The 15,646-nt window shown below is 39.6% G+C and overlaps 1 protein-coding gene across 4 annotated transcripts in view; it reads right to left on the reverse strand.

Annotated features, from left to right (window-relative positions):
- CACNB4 (calcium voltage-gated channel auxiliary subunit beta 4) overlaps positions 1-15,646 on the reverse strand; it is a 191,124-nt gene that overhangs the window by 174,087 nt on the left and 1,391 nt on the right. The gene's annotated exons all lie outside the window — the stretch shown is intronic.

The raw sequence follows: 15,646 nt of genomic DNA on the forward strand, positions 1-15,646 counted from the left end.
GAATAGGGTCTAATACGACCCAGTTCTTAAGACAGGAAGTGAAGAATATATTTTTGCACTTGCATGGAGAATTTAGGCAGGCAGAATACAAACAGCCAAAACAGAGTTGGGTTGCAACATTCAGGGTTAACACAACCCTCCCTTTGGGGTGTTTTAGGATGTTTTAATGACCACAAGTCATTAAAGTCAGAACCTCAGTTTTAAGTCACCTCCAAATGACAGCACATCTGACAACATAATGCCACCAGTGCTGGGTCATTGACTGAACTGACTCAGCATATGTCTACCTTGAGCTGGGAGGTGCCATTGAAGATCTTTTTCCATTTTTACTTTAGTTTTATTTTAGAGCAGCTCTTAACAAATCTGCATGGTGGGTGGGCTAGGGAGTGCTTTGAGCTTGCAGGAAAAGTGGAGAAATGGGGAATGGAAGATACCAGCAAAGGGGGCTGGGGAAGAGAGGGGAGCAATGGATAAGAGATGAGGGTGGGGAAGCAATCAATCAAACGAGGCCATTACAACCCTCCACAAGCCTTAAGAGTTTAAGGCCCTAGCCCGCACACCCCACAATGAGCCTTTGCATTCTTGTTGGGGCATATCACACCCCACTGCAAGCCTCTGTCAAAAGCTTCATTGGGGCCCTCCCAACAAACTCCTCCTACAGTCTTAGGCTTAGCACATCCCGACAAGCCTAGATAGGGTTGTCAGTCTTCTGACAGATACAAGGGGTCAGCCTGCTGCAAAGGGGTGTTATTTGCACTTCGATGTGCCAGCTTCTGTCTACCTGGCCCGCAGCTTTACTGTGCAGAAATGAAGAGACATGACCCTCACTAGCAAACCGCAACCTCTAGAAACGTAACTTGGTCAGAGACTCAAAGAAACTGAGTTTTGGAGGGTTTCTGAGGAACAATCTTTACAAAGACTCCACCTCACAGTCTTTGATACGTGTATCCTCCCAACGCCCTTATGAGGCATGCAAGTGTTGTTATCCTCATTTTACAAGTCGGGATCTGAAGCACAACTAGGTTAAGTGACTTGCTCTGTTACAGACTTCCCGTGTGACCTTAGGCAAGGAACTGAACCCAGGTTCCTGACGTTCCAGGGTAGCTCCCTAACCACTGGACCTCACCACAAGTCATAAACTGAGGCAGTGTTGTCCAGGAGTTACAGAAAACTGCCCAGGCAAGGTCATCCCAACCTGAGAAGCACTTGAGCATGACTTGTTTCATTCAGACATGCCAGTGGTTCAGCTCTACACTAGCTAGCAAGTTACACAAGGAAGTCTCTAAATTGCCTTTTCTCACTCACTATGGGGAACGAACTGGAAATCATTTTACAGCTAAAATGTGAAAGCCACTTGAAAACCATTGGTTAGGAGCAGCTTGGATATTATAAAGGAAAGGGCTTGTTCTTCAAAGAAACAAGAATACTTTTAGAGAGATCAATGTCAGAATTCTGGTTTAGAATATATATTTAAGTGATTTGATCCAGAGTACTGGAAGCAGGATGTCAAACTTTCCAGAGAGTTCCAAAATCTGTCAAGTTACAGAAACACAGAGAGAGAGATGAATATGTATTAAAAGGAACAATCATGCACTGTATTATCCAGGAGAAAGAGTTGATGGTTACTGCAAAAAGAAAAGGCTTGGAACTATCAATCCAGTGAATGACAGCCATAAAAATACAAATGAAGTAAGGGAATATTTTAACAGAGATAGAATCTAACCAAATGAGATATAGGTCTTGTCTAGAATACTGCTTATCCTGCGTGAGTAAGGTTAGCAGAATCTGGCCATAAGTGACTTATTTAAAGTACTTGGAATACCAAGTGATTTTTGCTCAAGCAAATTTAAATACATTATGTTCTGAACATAAAGGCTTTCCCAAAGTAAAAAGTCATGATCATAATCAATAAAGGCAAGGAAAAAGAATAAGAAGCAAATATAGTAATATTATTAACAACAAATAGGATAGTAGCATTACCATAACAACAACTTTAATCCAAGGATTTCAAAGCACTTTACAAGCTACGATCCAGGTCTCATAAGCACTTAAGCACATAACTTTACACAAAGGAGGAGTACAATAAAACCTCAGAGTTACAAACACCTCGGGAATGGAGGTTGTTCATAACTCTGAAATGTTCGTAACTCTGAATAAAACATTATAGTTGTTCTTTCAGAAGTTTAAAACTGAGCATTCACTTAATATAGCTTTGAAACTTCACTATGCAGAAGAAAAATGCTGCTTTTAACCATCTTAATTTAAATGAAATAAGCACAGAAACAGTTTCCTTACCTTCTCAAATTTTTTTTAAACTTTTCCTTTATTTAATAGTTTACATTTAACACAATACTGTACTGCTGCTGCCTGATTGCGCATTTCCGGTTCCAAATGCGGTGTGTGTTGACCGGTCAGTTCGTAACTCTGGTGTTTGTAACTGTGAGGTTCTACTGTAGTTACACTGAGCACAGTAGGGCCACTCATTTGTCAGGTTACTCACATGCATATGTACAGGATCAGGAGCTATACCTAAAACTTCATTACTCCCTTGTGGACAAGTATGAAAAATACCACTTTACAGATGTGTAAACTGAGGTACAGAGAAGTTCTGGGATTTGTACAAGTCAATGGCAAAACCAGGAATAGGACTCGGGTGCCTGGATTGCCAGTCCCCTGATATAACTACTAGATCACACTCCCTGGTAAAATTCTGGTCATTTAGAGATTTGGTGGCAAACTGAGCTAGTTGCTAACCAACATTATGGAGTAAGTAATACAGCTGAATTCAGGAAACAATTATTCTGTCTGGGGACACAGAATTTTGAAGATCATCTGCAATGTGGTAGCAGGGAGAAAAGGGATGTGTGTCCTTTTTGATTCCTTATGATGTACAAAAGATCCTTGTTTCGATTGTGTGACTAAAAAAAAAATAAGGGAGTGGTGAAGACAGGCAGCTCTTGGTAGATAAGAATTTCTATTGTAAAAAACTAGCCTGTCTTTCCTAGAAGACTATGGACAGCTCTAGGATTAGAATATTACAAGCACCAAGAAAGTAAATTCAGTTAATTGAGAGAGAGGAGTGATTTTTATTCAGACTCATCAAAAACTCCAGCTTTTGATCATTGTTGCTTAAGACCAAATTAACAAAAATAGCAAACCGAATCTTTGAGAGGAGAGATCTTTTCAATACCTCCTTCCCTTCAGTGAAACTTCAATTCCCTGAGATCTCCAAGGAAAACTCCAGTAAAACACAACTTAATATTTCCGATGCAAAAAAAAATAAAAATAAAAAAATTCTGAATTTTCTTTTTGAATAAAGGAACTTTCAGACTTTGAAAAAAAAAAAAAAACAAGCAAAAAAGCCTTTTTTCACTTGTAAATTCACCTGGGACAGGTTTTGGGGGCCCAAAGGCCACTGTCCTAAAATTCTTTATATCTTGATCCTATTCTTTTCAAGGCAGCAGAACACATTCTAGCTAATTCAGGGGTGGAGTCCCATGTAATCATCTCTGCTTCTTCTATATTCAGCACAGACAATCACATCAAGATTGCATTTGACACAAAATATCGGTGTCCTTAGAAACTGCATCGACAGCAAATGCAGGCAAAGCTTTCTCATGGTTTTCGTTTCCAAAATCTGTTAAAATGGCTCTAGTTCCTGTTACATTATCACCATGTTACTGGATCTTTGTATAATCTAATGTTAACATACAGCTAAGATTCTAGAAAAAAGGCTACAATAAAGTATTACTGTTCTGAGCAGCGGCTTATCAATTAATCACAAAACCATGGGAGATGAGGTCACAAAGCTGGAAACTAAGAGATCCCAAGTTCTAATCCCATCTCTAACAGAGTCTCTCTCAAATCATGCAACTCTTCTGCCTCAGTTTCCCCATTAGTAAAAGGGGATGATAATAATACTCACGTACATTATAGGTGTATTGAGGGTTAATTAATTATTGTAGTTCATATTTGTACAGTGCTTTAAAAATGATAACTGCAAAGTATTATTAACTCAATAAGTATTATTGTAATTATGTAAATATCTCAGTATAATAATACTGAAAGAATAAAGAATTGTACGTCACACTAGAAAATTAAATTCAAAAGAACAGTGTGTACATGTAGAGCAAGAACACAAAAACACAAGAATTGTTGTATCATGAACACAAAAACAAATCCTGCATGTTGTTGTTCATACCTACATTGCTTATGCTATTAATAACTGATTTCCCTTCTGTGACTTTAGGCTATTTTAAAACGGAAACCTTGTTGCCATGGAGACAGTAAGCCGGTCAGCACATCTGCTGAAAAAGAGGATATAAATTTTGTAAGTGTGAATCTTAAAAGCTTAGACTTTTGTGAATCTTTGCCAAAGACTCCATCAAATACACATAAGGGAGGGTATCAATTCGGTTAACTGTCATCTGCAAGATATCTGACAGAAGCACATTCATTATCATTTGCACCGATTACTACTAGCACAGAATGCATCAACATCTGTACGTAAGCATACTGAGGATACGAATCATGTTCCACTTCAATGTGCTGCAGTAGCCACGATCATGGAGCTGTCAGGACAAGAGTTGATTATAAATATCATCTAGTGAAGCTTCATAGAAGGCTGATGGACGGCTCTGAGACACAATTCCTAGTTTTTTTAAACATGCAATCATGGTCCATATTTACCTCTAAACAAAGAAACAAATATAATTCCTCTTGAGGGGGAATATTTTACAGGGAATATAACTTGAGAGAATATTTACATGAAAAGCCATTGAATTTAGTCTCACAAGTCCCCTTTGAGGAAGAGAAATTTCACTGTCCCCTCCTTCCAAGTGAAGAAACTGAGGCACGCACAGTTGTGTGGTCCCAGTCACACGAAGTTGGTGGCAGAACCAAAACTAGAACCCAGATAGCCTGTTCTTGTGCTTTAGCCACAAGGTCATGCTTTCTCTATTCCCTTTACTGTCATTTCAGATTTGTGGAGCACCTCATCTGTGCAAGGGAGAATCAAGGCAGGATTCTTAGATCTTTTTAGTCAGAAGGAACACAGCAGTTAGCAAGTGAACAGCAGATGTGCATATGCATAGGTGATAGCTGCTGGCTACCACCTGTTACCGGTGCAGAAGTGTTACCAGGGAAGTGTAGATGCAGTCTAAATCCTTCAGGCCATGACACAACTTGAGCTAACTATCATGTGACTCTGACTTGTCCTGGATGTGAATAGCAATATCCACTGGGGGTGGAGAGATGAGGAAGGGTTTAGGTGGACCTGGGCTCAGCATAGTTTTTAAAAGTCATAATCACTAATCATAGAATCAGGATTGGAAGGGACCTCAGGAGATCATCTAGTCCAACCCCCTACTCATGGCAGGACCAATCCCCAATTTTTGCCCCAGATCCCTAAACAGCCTCCTCAGATCCCTAAACTCACAACCCTGGGTTTAGCAGGACAATTGAGCTATTCCCCTTGCCCGTTCTTTATGCAGTGCTTAGCGTTCTTTAATTATAATCACCTCTAACCTCTGAAAAGTGCACAGAACTCACAAAGCAACCACTTTGTTTGTATTACTCTCAATGTCTCTTCCATCATCCCTCCATATACACACACTTCTGCTAGCTCTCTTCTTTGGGATTTGTCCCACCAAAGGCCTCAATCCTGGAAGGAGTTGCAACAGTGTGGATCTCTGCCCTTGGATGTAGGGAGCCCCACTGGACCCAAGGGGACTCTGAGCAGGTGCAGGGGTTCACATTAGCACATCTGTTTTGCAGGACTGATGTGTCAGACTGAAAGGGTGGGATTTTCAAAGCTTCCTAAGGGATCTGGATGCCCAGGGTGAAATCCTAACCCCATTGAAGTCAATAGGACTTTTGCAATTGAAGTCAATGGGGTCATAATTTCACACCCAGTTTGCACAGCTCTCTTTGACAACCTCATCCCAAGATCTTGAATGTATGGAAATACTGCACTGCTATAACCCAAAGTGTGAATTTAAAAACTGATATACTTAAACTGGAACAAACCATAATAAAAGTATCCACACAAGGCTTTGCATGGGTTTATCTACTATATTTAAAAAACACACAAGTTAAACCAGTGCATCTTTCTCATGTAGGCAAGGTCTAAACCAGTGATACCCAGTTCTCAGTGATTCAGGAGCCAAATTAGTGATCAGCGTTACCCAAAAGAGTCAGTCGTGTGACTTCATTGTTTCATTTATGATAGTACTATATGTTCATATTTAAAACAGAATGAGAGAGGAAATATTTAGGTTTTATATATATTAATTTTCCTGTGAGAATAATATAAATATATTATTCTCACAGGAAAATGATTGGCCAAGTATTATTACTTTATCAACTACAATGGTTAATAACATAGTAAAAGCAGCCTGATAGGTTAATAACTTAGACTGATTAATAATTAAATCACACAGCACTTTAATATCATGTGTTGCAAAGAGCCACAGGAGACACATTAAAGACTTACTTGCAGCTCACGAGCCTCAGTCTGAGTATCACTGGTCTAAAGGCTAAATCTATAAAGGGATTTAGGTGTCTAACTACCACATTAGGCACCTAAATCCAAAATTTAGGTCCTCAAAACCCCCGCTCAGCTGCCACCCAACTCTGTAGCTTCCCTAATATCCCTAGGTGTCTACATTTCTGCTGGTAATGTCTTGCAGGTGCCGAAAAAACTGTCAGCAAGCAGGTGCACAGCTGCCTTAGCCATAGGTGCTGGAAGTAGGGGTGCTGGAGGTGCTTCCGCACCCCCTGGCTTGAAGGGGCTTCCATTACATACAGGGTTTACAGTTTGATTCAATGGCTCTCAGCACCCCCACTATAAAAATTGTTCCAGCACCCGTGGCCTCAGCCCTGGAGCCTAGCTCACCCCTAAGCCCCAGCAGCATCCTCACACTAGACATTCTTCTAACCTTCTCACCTGGGCAGCCTGATCCAGTAGGCATTGTCAGAAGCCACCTACCAGATTGACCCCACTCAAAACCACCATCAAGGGAGGGCCCCCCCACACTTATAACTTTTAGTTCAGAGGTGCTGGAACTAGGCATGCTGCTGCACCCCTTGGCTTGAAGTAGTTTCCATCATACACAGATTGGTTCAATGGCTCTCACCCCCCTCACTATACAAATTGTCCCAGCACCCCTGCCAGAGGTTAGGACACTCAGCCAGGACGTGGGAGAGCTGGACTCAACCCCTCACCCCAATACGGAACAGGGATTTGAACTTTTGTCTCCACCTTCCTATAGCCACTGGGCTATAGAGTCACTGACTCTCTGTCTGGCCCAATGCACATTTAATTATAAATACACAGTGGAACAGCATCAATGGGAGAGACAGAGAGCCCTGCCCCAGAGTGTCCCATAAGCCAACGACTAGTGAGCTCATCTGGAAGCGTGGAGATCCATGTTCAAACTCCTTCCCATCAAGCAAAGGAAGGGATTCAGCCTGAGTCACTGGACTCAAAGTTATAAAAGGACTGGAACCACCCATGCCTCCTCATTTATTTTTTTTTCCCCCCAAGAAAGGGCTTAGGCACCTAAGTCCAAGAGATGGTCCATGGCTATGAATCCCAAGCAGAGAAAGGCATCTGCTTCCAACCCAGATTTAGGCACCTAAGGCCCTTTGAAGAAATGCCAAGGAGAGGGGTGTGGCCTCTGAACTAGTTTAGGTGGCTTCCTGCTCAGCTTGTTGGCTTTTGTGGATCCCATTTGTAGGTGCCCAGCTCTCCCCATGAATTGTATAAAGAGCTTGGGCGCCTAACTCAAGGCTGGATTCCTCTAGGCGACAAGATGCCTAAAAGTTGGGTGCTGAAAAGCTGATCCCTTTGTGGGATTTAGCCCTAAATTCTTTGGACAAGTGGCTGCATCTTTTATTTGCTAGTCAAACGCTTAGTACATTTTAAATGCTGTATAAAGAATAATAATGGTCCACCTTTGTGTCCAACGGATGGGCATATTCCATGACAGCGATTTACATTTTAGAAATTAAAGGAGTCATAATAGAACTGAGTTCAGCCTGAAATTCTAATATACTCTTTTGCAGATGTATATTTTATTTACCTAACTAGGGTTTGATCCTGAGAGGTAATGATTTCAATGGGAGTCAGTTGCAGGTGACCAGTACCGCTCACAATCAGGCATCATCATAGGAGATATTATCCCCCATTGGCCTGCAGCGGTGAACCGCAGGCAGTGGGAGTTGCAATCGGCCGAACCTGCAGATGTGGCAGGTAAACAAACCGGCCCGGCCCGTCAGAGGCTTCCCCTGAACAAGCGGCGTCCCAAGTTTGGGAAACACTGCACTGGACGTTTTTAAAATGTTTGGCCATATACAAAGATATTTGACTTTGGACACAATCTTATTTACAGCCCATCCCTTCGTACTGCTTGGCCCTTTAATGAAATTCCAGTGACCCGGTGTCTAACACATCACAATCATAATCGATATTATGAGTAAAGCTAGAGAGAAAATGGAACACTTTTGAAAAAGATGTTTATCATATTGTGCCAGAAGTTCATTAATTTTTGAAAAATTTCAGTCAACTAGAGAGCTGGGAGATGAAATGTCAGTTCAATAATAAACAATATTTTTTTGTATTTCATATTTAAAAAGGAGGAATCCAGCATACTGACAGAGATTCAGTATTATGTCCTTGCTACAGGATCAAGTTTAAAAAGGAGATGGGCTCAGATGGGGCAAGTTTGTATTTTTAATATAAATACCTTAAAATAAGTAGCAAATGTGGCAAGAAAATTTATGAAAAGAAAGGAAAAGTTCTGAGTGTAATTTTACATGAGAGCCACGTGTGTAAATGGCACTTAAGGGCTTGATTCAAAATCCACTTACATAACTGAAAAGATTTTGATTAACTTCAATAGTTTTAGGAACAGGCTTGTACTTATTAAGGCCCCTGATTCAGAAGAACACTCAAGCAAATGTTTAACATCAAGCAGGTGAATGAACACAATGCTAATTCAGCAAAGCCCTTAAGCATGTATTTAAAGTTAAGCACATGCTAAAGGACTTTGCAAAGTGAGGACCAAGTAGAAGAGATAGGGCCAGATCCTGATCTTAGTTACACTGAGACTGAGCTACTCTACTTTTACACGTCTGGAACGGAGACCAATGTCTAGCCCATAATCCATGCCCCAAGGAGCCAGATTCTAAAAACTCTTACTTGTATGAGGAAGGGTTTACAGGAACTAGACCTATGTTAGGAAAAAGATGCAGCAGGACACAAAGAAAGGTGACAAAAAGAGGAAAACTTACACAGAATAGGGTCATGAAGTTACCTTCATACATCACAAAAATAATTGCTACCGCTTTTTATAAAAATAAATGGATCAACTTAACAGACATACAAGCGCTCAGATACCATGGTAATAAACATGGTATAAATGCATTGACAGGGCCTTGTCTACACACTGATGTTGTGCCACTTTAACTATACTAGTATTGTCAAATTAAGTATAGTGTATTTTGGACAAACCATACTAGTATAGTTAAGTGGTACAACCCCTCTAGCGTGGATACAGCTATACGGGTATAGAGATGTTTATACTGGTATAGCTTTTTCCTCCTATAGGAAAGGCACCTTTATTCCAATAAAACTGTGTCCACACTGGGGGCCATAGCAGAAGAACTACTTTGGTTTTCAAAAAAAAAAAAAAAAAAAAAAATTTAAAAACCCTAAATGGAACTGGTACAAAGTCTGTGCGCAGACCAGGCCTCAGATGGAACACTGAAGAAGTGGGTTTTGAGGAGTGATCTGAAGGAGAAGAGAAAGGCTACTGTGTGGCTACAGTCGAAGACAACTAACACGGCTGCTACTCTGAAACCATTCTAATACACGATTTCACCAGATATGAAAAAGTCCTTCGTTGTACAGCTGTTTAAGGCGTTCACTTTTTCCTGGGGATTTCTTGTCCAGGTTCTGCTGATGGAGCTGCTGCTTTACAAAAAGCTTTTGATTAGCATCCCATCAGGGCTTTTCCCCCTAAATTCCGTTACTGCATGCACCACAGAGATTTTAATGGCTTCTGGTTCACACATCTATGAAGAAATCACTGTAACATCTCAGCAGTTAATTTAATAGGCATCATTTGCAATAAAGAAGCAGGCATTGCGTGTCATGTAGTTTTGATTAAAAATGGTTCTGTAGCGATAGCTTTTCAGGATAATTGTGTTGTTTTGCAAGCAGCCATACTTTTCTCACAGAAATAAATTCTATTTAAAAAAATAAAATCAGACCATGAAAATGGTCTGGACCATGAGGCAAATAAAAAAAAAGCCAATTCCCTACAAATCGCACAGTGTTGGAACAACATTTGGAGATACAAAAGCTTCCAAAACAATGAATTGTTACTACAGTATTTGCAACATTATAAGCACATGTTTTCAGCTGACCTACTTACTCTCCCATGCTAGCATGTTGATAATTGACTTTTGTCCCCTACGGGGGTTCTTAAATATAACTGAGCAGCACCTGCCACATAAGAAGAACAGTTTTATACACTGATTTCTTGTACAAATATTGTACTTAACAGCTTCAGTACCAGACTTACTCACCCATCCTTGCTTGTGCCAGATATTTGATCATGCACTACCAAGCCATCCAGTATTGCAATATCCATGTGTTTCAGCAAAGCGAGGGGATAATTTTCAATAAAAATAGTTCCAAATATTTCTATTAATTAATTGTTTAATTAATAGTTCGTTATTTCCAGAAGAAACCTTTCAAGCTAATGGATCCCAAAGTATTTTGCGCCCAATCTGAAATTCATTGAAATCTATGGAAATAATCCCATTTACTTCAGTAGGCTTTGGATAAGTCCGTTTATAATCTTACAGTAGTATATAACATTCATACTGGGATCACTTCACCAGATCAATGAAATGCCATTGCCTCTGAAACAGAAGAGAAGCTGTTCAACAATGCACTGAAAAACTACACAACAGTATAGGACATGAAGTGAGCAGGAATATCGTCTGTTTTAAACTAAAGATGGAATTCATATCCCCCTTGGAGAAATATGGCTATCAGACCAGTGCTATGAGTTTGTCTTTACAAATACTTAGTTTGTAGCAAGCAGAGGTATAAATCTACCAGGCACGAGCCTGCTGTGCAATAAGTGTCCATGTGGACCCTGCTGCCATGCACTCAAAGTTCTCTAGTGCGTTTTAATCTACTCCCATTTCAAACTCCCAGCTCTTTGAGTTGAGGTCCTGCCTCAACTCAGGGAGCTGGACTTGATGACTTATCCTGCCCTACATTTTTACGATTCTCTGAACAGCAGAAAGGTCCATACAGACTGTTAGTATGCTACAGGCTGGGGGGATAGGTTTATACCCCACCTTGCCATGAACTAGGTGTTCAGGCAGACAAGCCCCAATACACTATTCTTATGAAAAGAGGCCTCAAGTTTAATACAGAACTACTCACATGTGTAAAATAGACTATGGAAGTAAGTGTTTGTAGAATCGGGACCTTGGCAGGGCTCTGATACAGCAAAGCACTTAAAAACAGAAGTAGTCCAATTACTGTGTGCTTAAAGTTTAGCACATGCTTAAATGCTTTGCTGAATAGGAAGGAGGGTCACACCATTCTATTGCCTTTCACTTTGTGCAGTTTATTTGTCCTCAGTAAAAGTTCTGACTCAGACATTAAGCCATTTTAGGCAGAGAAAGACCAGTTCACTTAATTCTATAAATAATTTTCATACTACCCTAATGACTTTCAGCATATGGATATTTGTCTCTACCTGTAACTCATTTCATCTACATCCATCATGATAACATTTATCATATGTTAAGAACCAATTATGGGCATTAATGGTCATAATTCCAAGTTTGTGATATTGTAAGTAATATTTCTGCCATTACTGACACAATATAAGACTGAAAACATTTTGCTGATTTTTACCACTATTAGACAATCTGGAAAAAATGCAATTTTTTTTTTTTAAAAAAGGATCATTTCACAATTTAAAGCTTACCAAAAATGTTTTTCTAAAGATTTCTGTAAGAAGAAATGTAAACTAGAACCAAAAAAAATTAGCAACAAAGAATGGATCATCTTGAAAAGGGACCATCACACTGTTATGCATTTCACACACACACACACACACACACACACACACACACACACACACACTCAACAAAATTCCATATTTCCACTGACATTGTGGATTTACTTCAGTAACTGACTGCAGTTTATAGTACAGTTGAGGTTTAGATTAGATTTAGTATAAACTCTACTTACTGTGCTATTACTACATAGCTTGGTGATGCAGGTTAGAATTTATCTTTTAAATGTTGCATATAAAACTAAAACATTACAAAACATCTCCATTTTAATCTCTGCAAATTGATATTTTTCTGCCTGTGTCCCAGACAGCCTGATCCTTATCATAGAAAAAAGGAGGAGGCTCCCAGTAACTGAGATGACCAACAAGATACACCTAATTACTGCTATATATGCTATGAGTTAAAAGTTTCTATTCTCTTTCCTAATGAAAAGGAATTCAAATACTAACCATGAAGCATGAGAATAGTCACAACCAGTCTCATTCTAGCACAAAGGAAACACAGGGAGCATCTTTGCGCAAAGGAAATGTTGTCTCGTGCAGTCAAATTGACATATGGGAAGGAATTTATTATAGTAAATTCATGGAGAGAGTTAATGTCACTATTTCCTAAATGCCTGCTTAAAGTGAATTCTTCCACGCTCTTTCCGTGATGGGTGGGTGGGAGGCAATCTAAGAGTTATTTTTGTTGTTGAACTCATGCAGTTCAAATGAAAGCTTTACTGTCTTTATTAAATGAATTATTGAATCTCCCACTGTTTAAGGTTTCAAGTAAATGTGTACAATTTTTATTTATTATTATTACTTTAAATCTCCAGTGTCTGTAATAACCTCTCAGAAGATGACATTGTTTTCTCTACCAATCTGCTCCTTTTCCATTTGGGTAATGCAGATTCTTTTAGTGGATTTATTTATTTTGCTATGATTTGAATGTATTTGAAGTCCTATTTATTTAACAGCTTCAGCCTATATAGCACCTCATTGTGCCAAAACATATCAGATACTGATACAGAAACAGCAATCGTGTCGGCACAGTTCTGGGAATAGCTTTACTGACTGTATTTGCTACTACTACTACTGCAGAGTTGGCAGAGAAAGCACAATTCGCTGTCTTGAGACCCAGAGATAGTGGCTGTTTTCTGGGAAATCTATTGGTGATAGCGTGGTCGATTTTAAAAAAAGCCAGTAGACTGAGCCTGATTTTCAAGTTGTGCATGCAGAACTGCAGTATTTGTATAAACAAACTGGGTATTTAGTCACACAAGAGGCAAGCTAGATTTTTGCATGTCCAACTGTTTGGATGTGCAAATTCCCTACAATGAGGCCAGATAGATGCAGTTATGATTTGTGCAGGCAATGACGACAACTAAGCATGCAAGTTAGTACATTTTTTGTGCACCTATATATTCACATGTGCAGTTTTGAAAAATCAGGACTTTAGCATCTAGAAGACTTTCTCCATCAAGGGCCCAGTTCTGTAACTTCTGCACACTCACAATTCCTAGTAAAATCAATACATTTTGGGTGTGCAAGAGATACAAGATCTAGCCAACTATTATCAATTATAAACAAGTGCCAGGCCTCAAATATTTGACAGTGCCCCTTCAATAACAGATGTGTATCTCCTTGGTAGGGCATTATACGGGGTTTCCATGAGTCAAGACTGAGACCTCTCACTTGATTCCCGATGAGATAGACTACCAGCTATTCAGACATACTGTGATTAAGAACTACACAAAGCACTGGAACATGAGAAACTGAACAAACTGCAAAGCACAGGGAACATTTCCACATTTGAACACAAATAAGATGTCAGATGCAATAGAACTCAATTGGGACAGCTAGGTAGTTAGGGCCTGACTCACAAACAGTTATACAAGTAGCCCCACTGGCTTCAACTGGGCAGTCATCTAAATACTACTCCTGTGAGTAAGGTTTTGCAAGATCAGCTCAGAGGGCCCAATCCCGTGTAGTGTTGAGCACCACTGGGAGAAACTGAGTGCCCTGAACTCCAGTGGGAATTCAGAGCACACTGCAACGTGCAGTAACAGATGCTCAGTTCCCTTACAGTGCAAACGAAAAATGACAACAAATAAAATGCAGTCTTACTTCCACAGCCGATGTTTTAACACAACACTGGAAATCCATCACTTTAAAGGATGTAACAGAAAGAGTCTAAAAGATTCACCCTGACAAGTACAGTAAGCACCCACACCCTTTATGGAAGACCTGCTGAACTGGCTCAATCCATGAACTTGAACTAAAATTTGATTCATGTATATATTTTTTTTTTTTGCAATTGCAAAATTGCAATTATTCTAATTATTTGGCTTCAAGTCATGTTAAGTTTCATGTTCTTCTCTCTCTTTTGTGCTACAGTGATGCCTCATTCTCATTTCCAATGAAAACAAGGGATTGCTAGTGTGGAATTGCTGTCATTCTGGTTTGTGCAGCTGCAGTGAATAGAAAATATCACAAAGCAATTGGAAATGATTACTTCTATTGGTTATATATTTCTCTTTTCTATGGGGCTATCATGATTCACCACTTCAGTGTCCTGCACTACAATACAGTATAGTTAAATGAAAGACGTTCTTTCCATGGCAAACATCCCAAAACTGTTCAGGGCCCAATCCTGCTTTCCTTGCATTCCCACTGGGAGTTTAGCATGTGGAATGAATGTGGGATTAGACTCTTTAGATATAAAGAAACTCTTTAGAAATAAAACTCTTTAGATATAAACAAAAAATAACAAACCATCTAAGAGATTGGCATTTTATAATTTCCTTCTTTAAAACTGTGTTTACTGAGCAGACATCACCTGGAAAAGAAGGCCAGAGCTTCAATCAGACCATGGATGTTAGTTTTTCGGGGCAAGCTATATCAGGGCAAGCTAGCAGCCAACAATAGAAGGCAAAGAGTGAATATAGACAGGAGGATGTCACCTAAATCGCTCCTGTGACATCCTTGTCTCCTGCTGCTGTAATGTTCAGTGTTTATGGAAGAAAAAAAAAAAAAAATCAGTAAAATACACAATTATTTTCTCACAAATTATTTTTGGGTCATTTAAGAGAAAATTACATTAAATTATGTCTAATATACGCTGAACATGCCAGTGTCACTAGATATATAAAATAATAAACACTGTCATTTATTTTCATACACAAATAACAAATGTGTCATCTAAAAAAAACAAACAAAACAAACCCCTGTGTATATTGTATGGAGGCCCTAATATTTCAGGTGCTGCAGCTGGAAGTGCTGAAGTTCCCTGAATACACTAAGCTACCAAGTAGGGTTTTAGAAAACAGCAGAATTCTTCAGTACACATGGGGGGGGGGGGAGGAAATAGGGAGAAAGGGAGGAGAATTTGCCTAAATAAAAGGATTCTGCAAGTCAGCACTTGCTAGAACTGGCTGGATGTGACCCAGGTTAGCTCAGGGCACCTAGTAGTCCATCTTCCTGCTTTTTGGCCGAGACGGACTCTAACAGAGGACATCTCAAAGCCTAGCGGGTTGTCAGCCAGCATTTTCGAG

This window comes from Dermochelys coriacea, chromosome 11, assembly GCF_009764565.3.
Source record: "Dermochelys coriacea isolate rDerCor1 chromosome 11, rDerCor1.pri.v4, whole genome shotgun sequence".
Classification (NCBI taxonomy): domain Eukaryota; kingdom Metazoa; phylum Chordata; order Testudines; family Dermochelyidae; genus Dermochelys; species Dermochelys coriacea.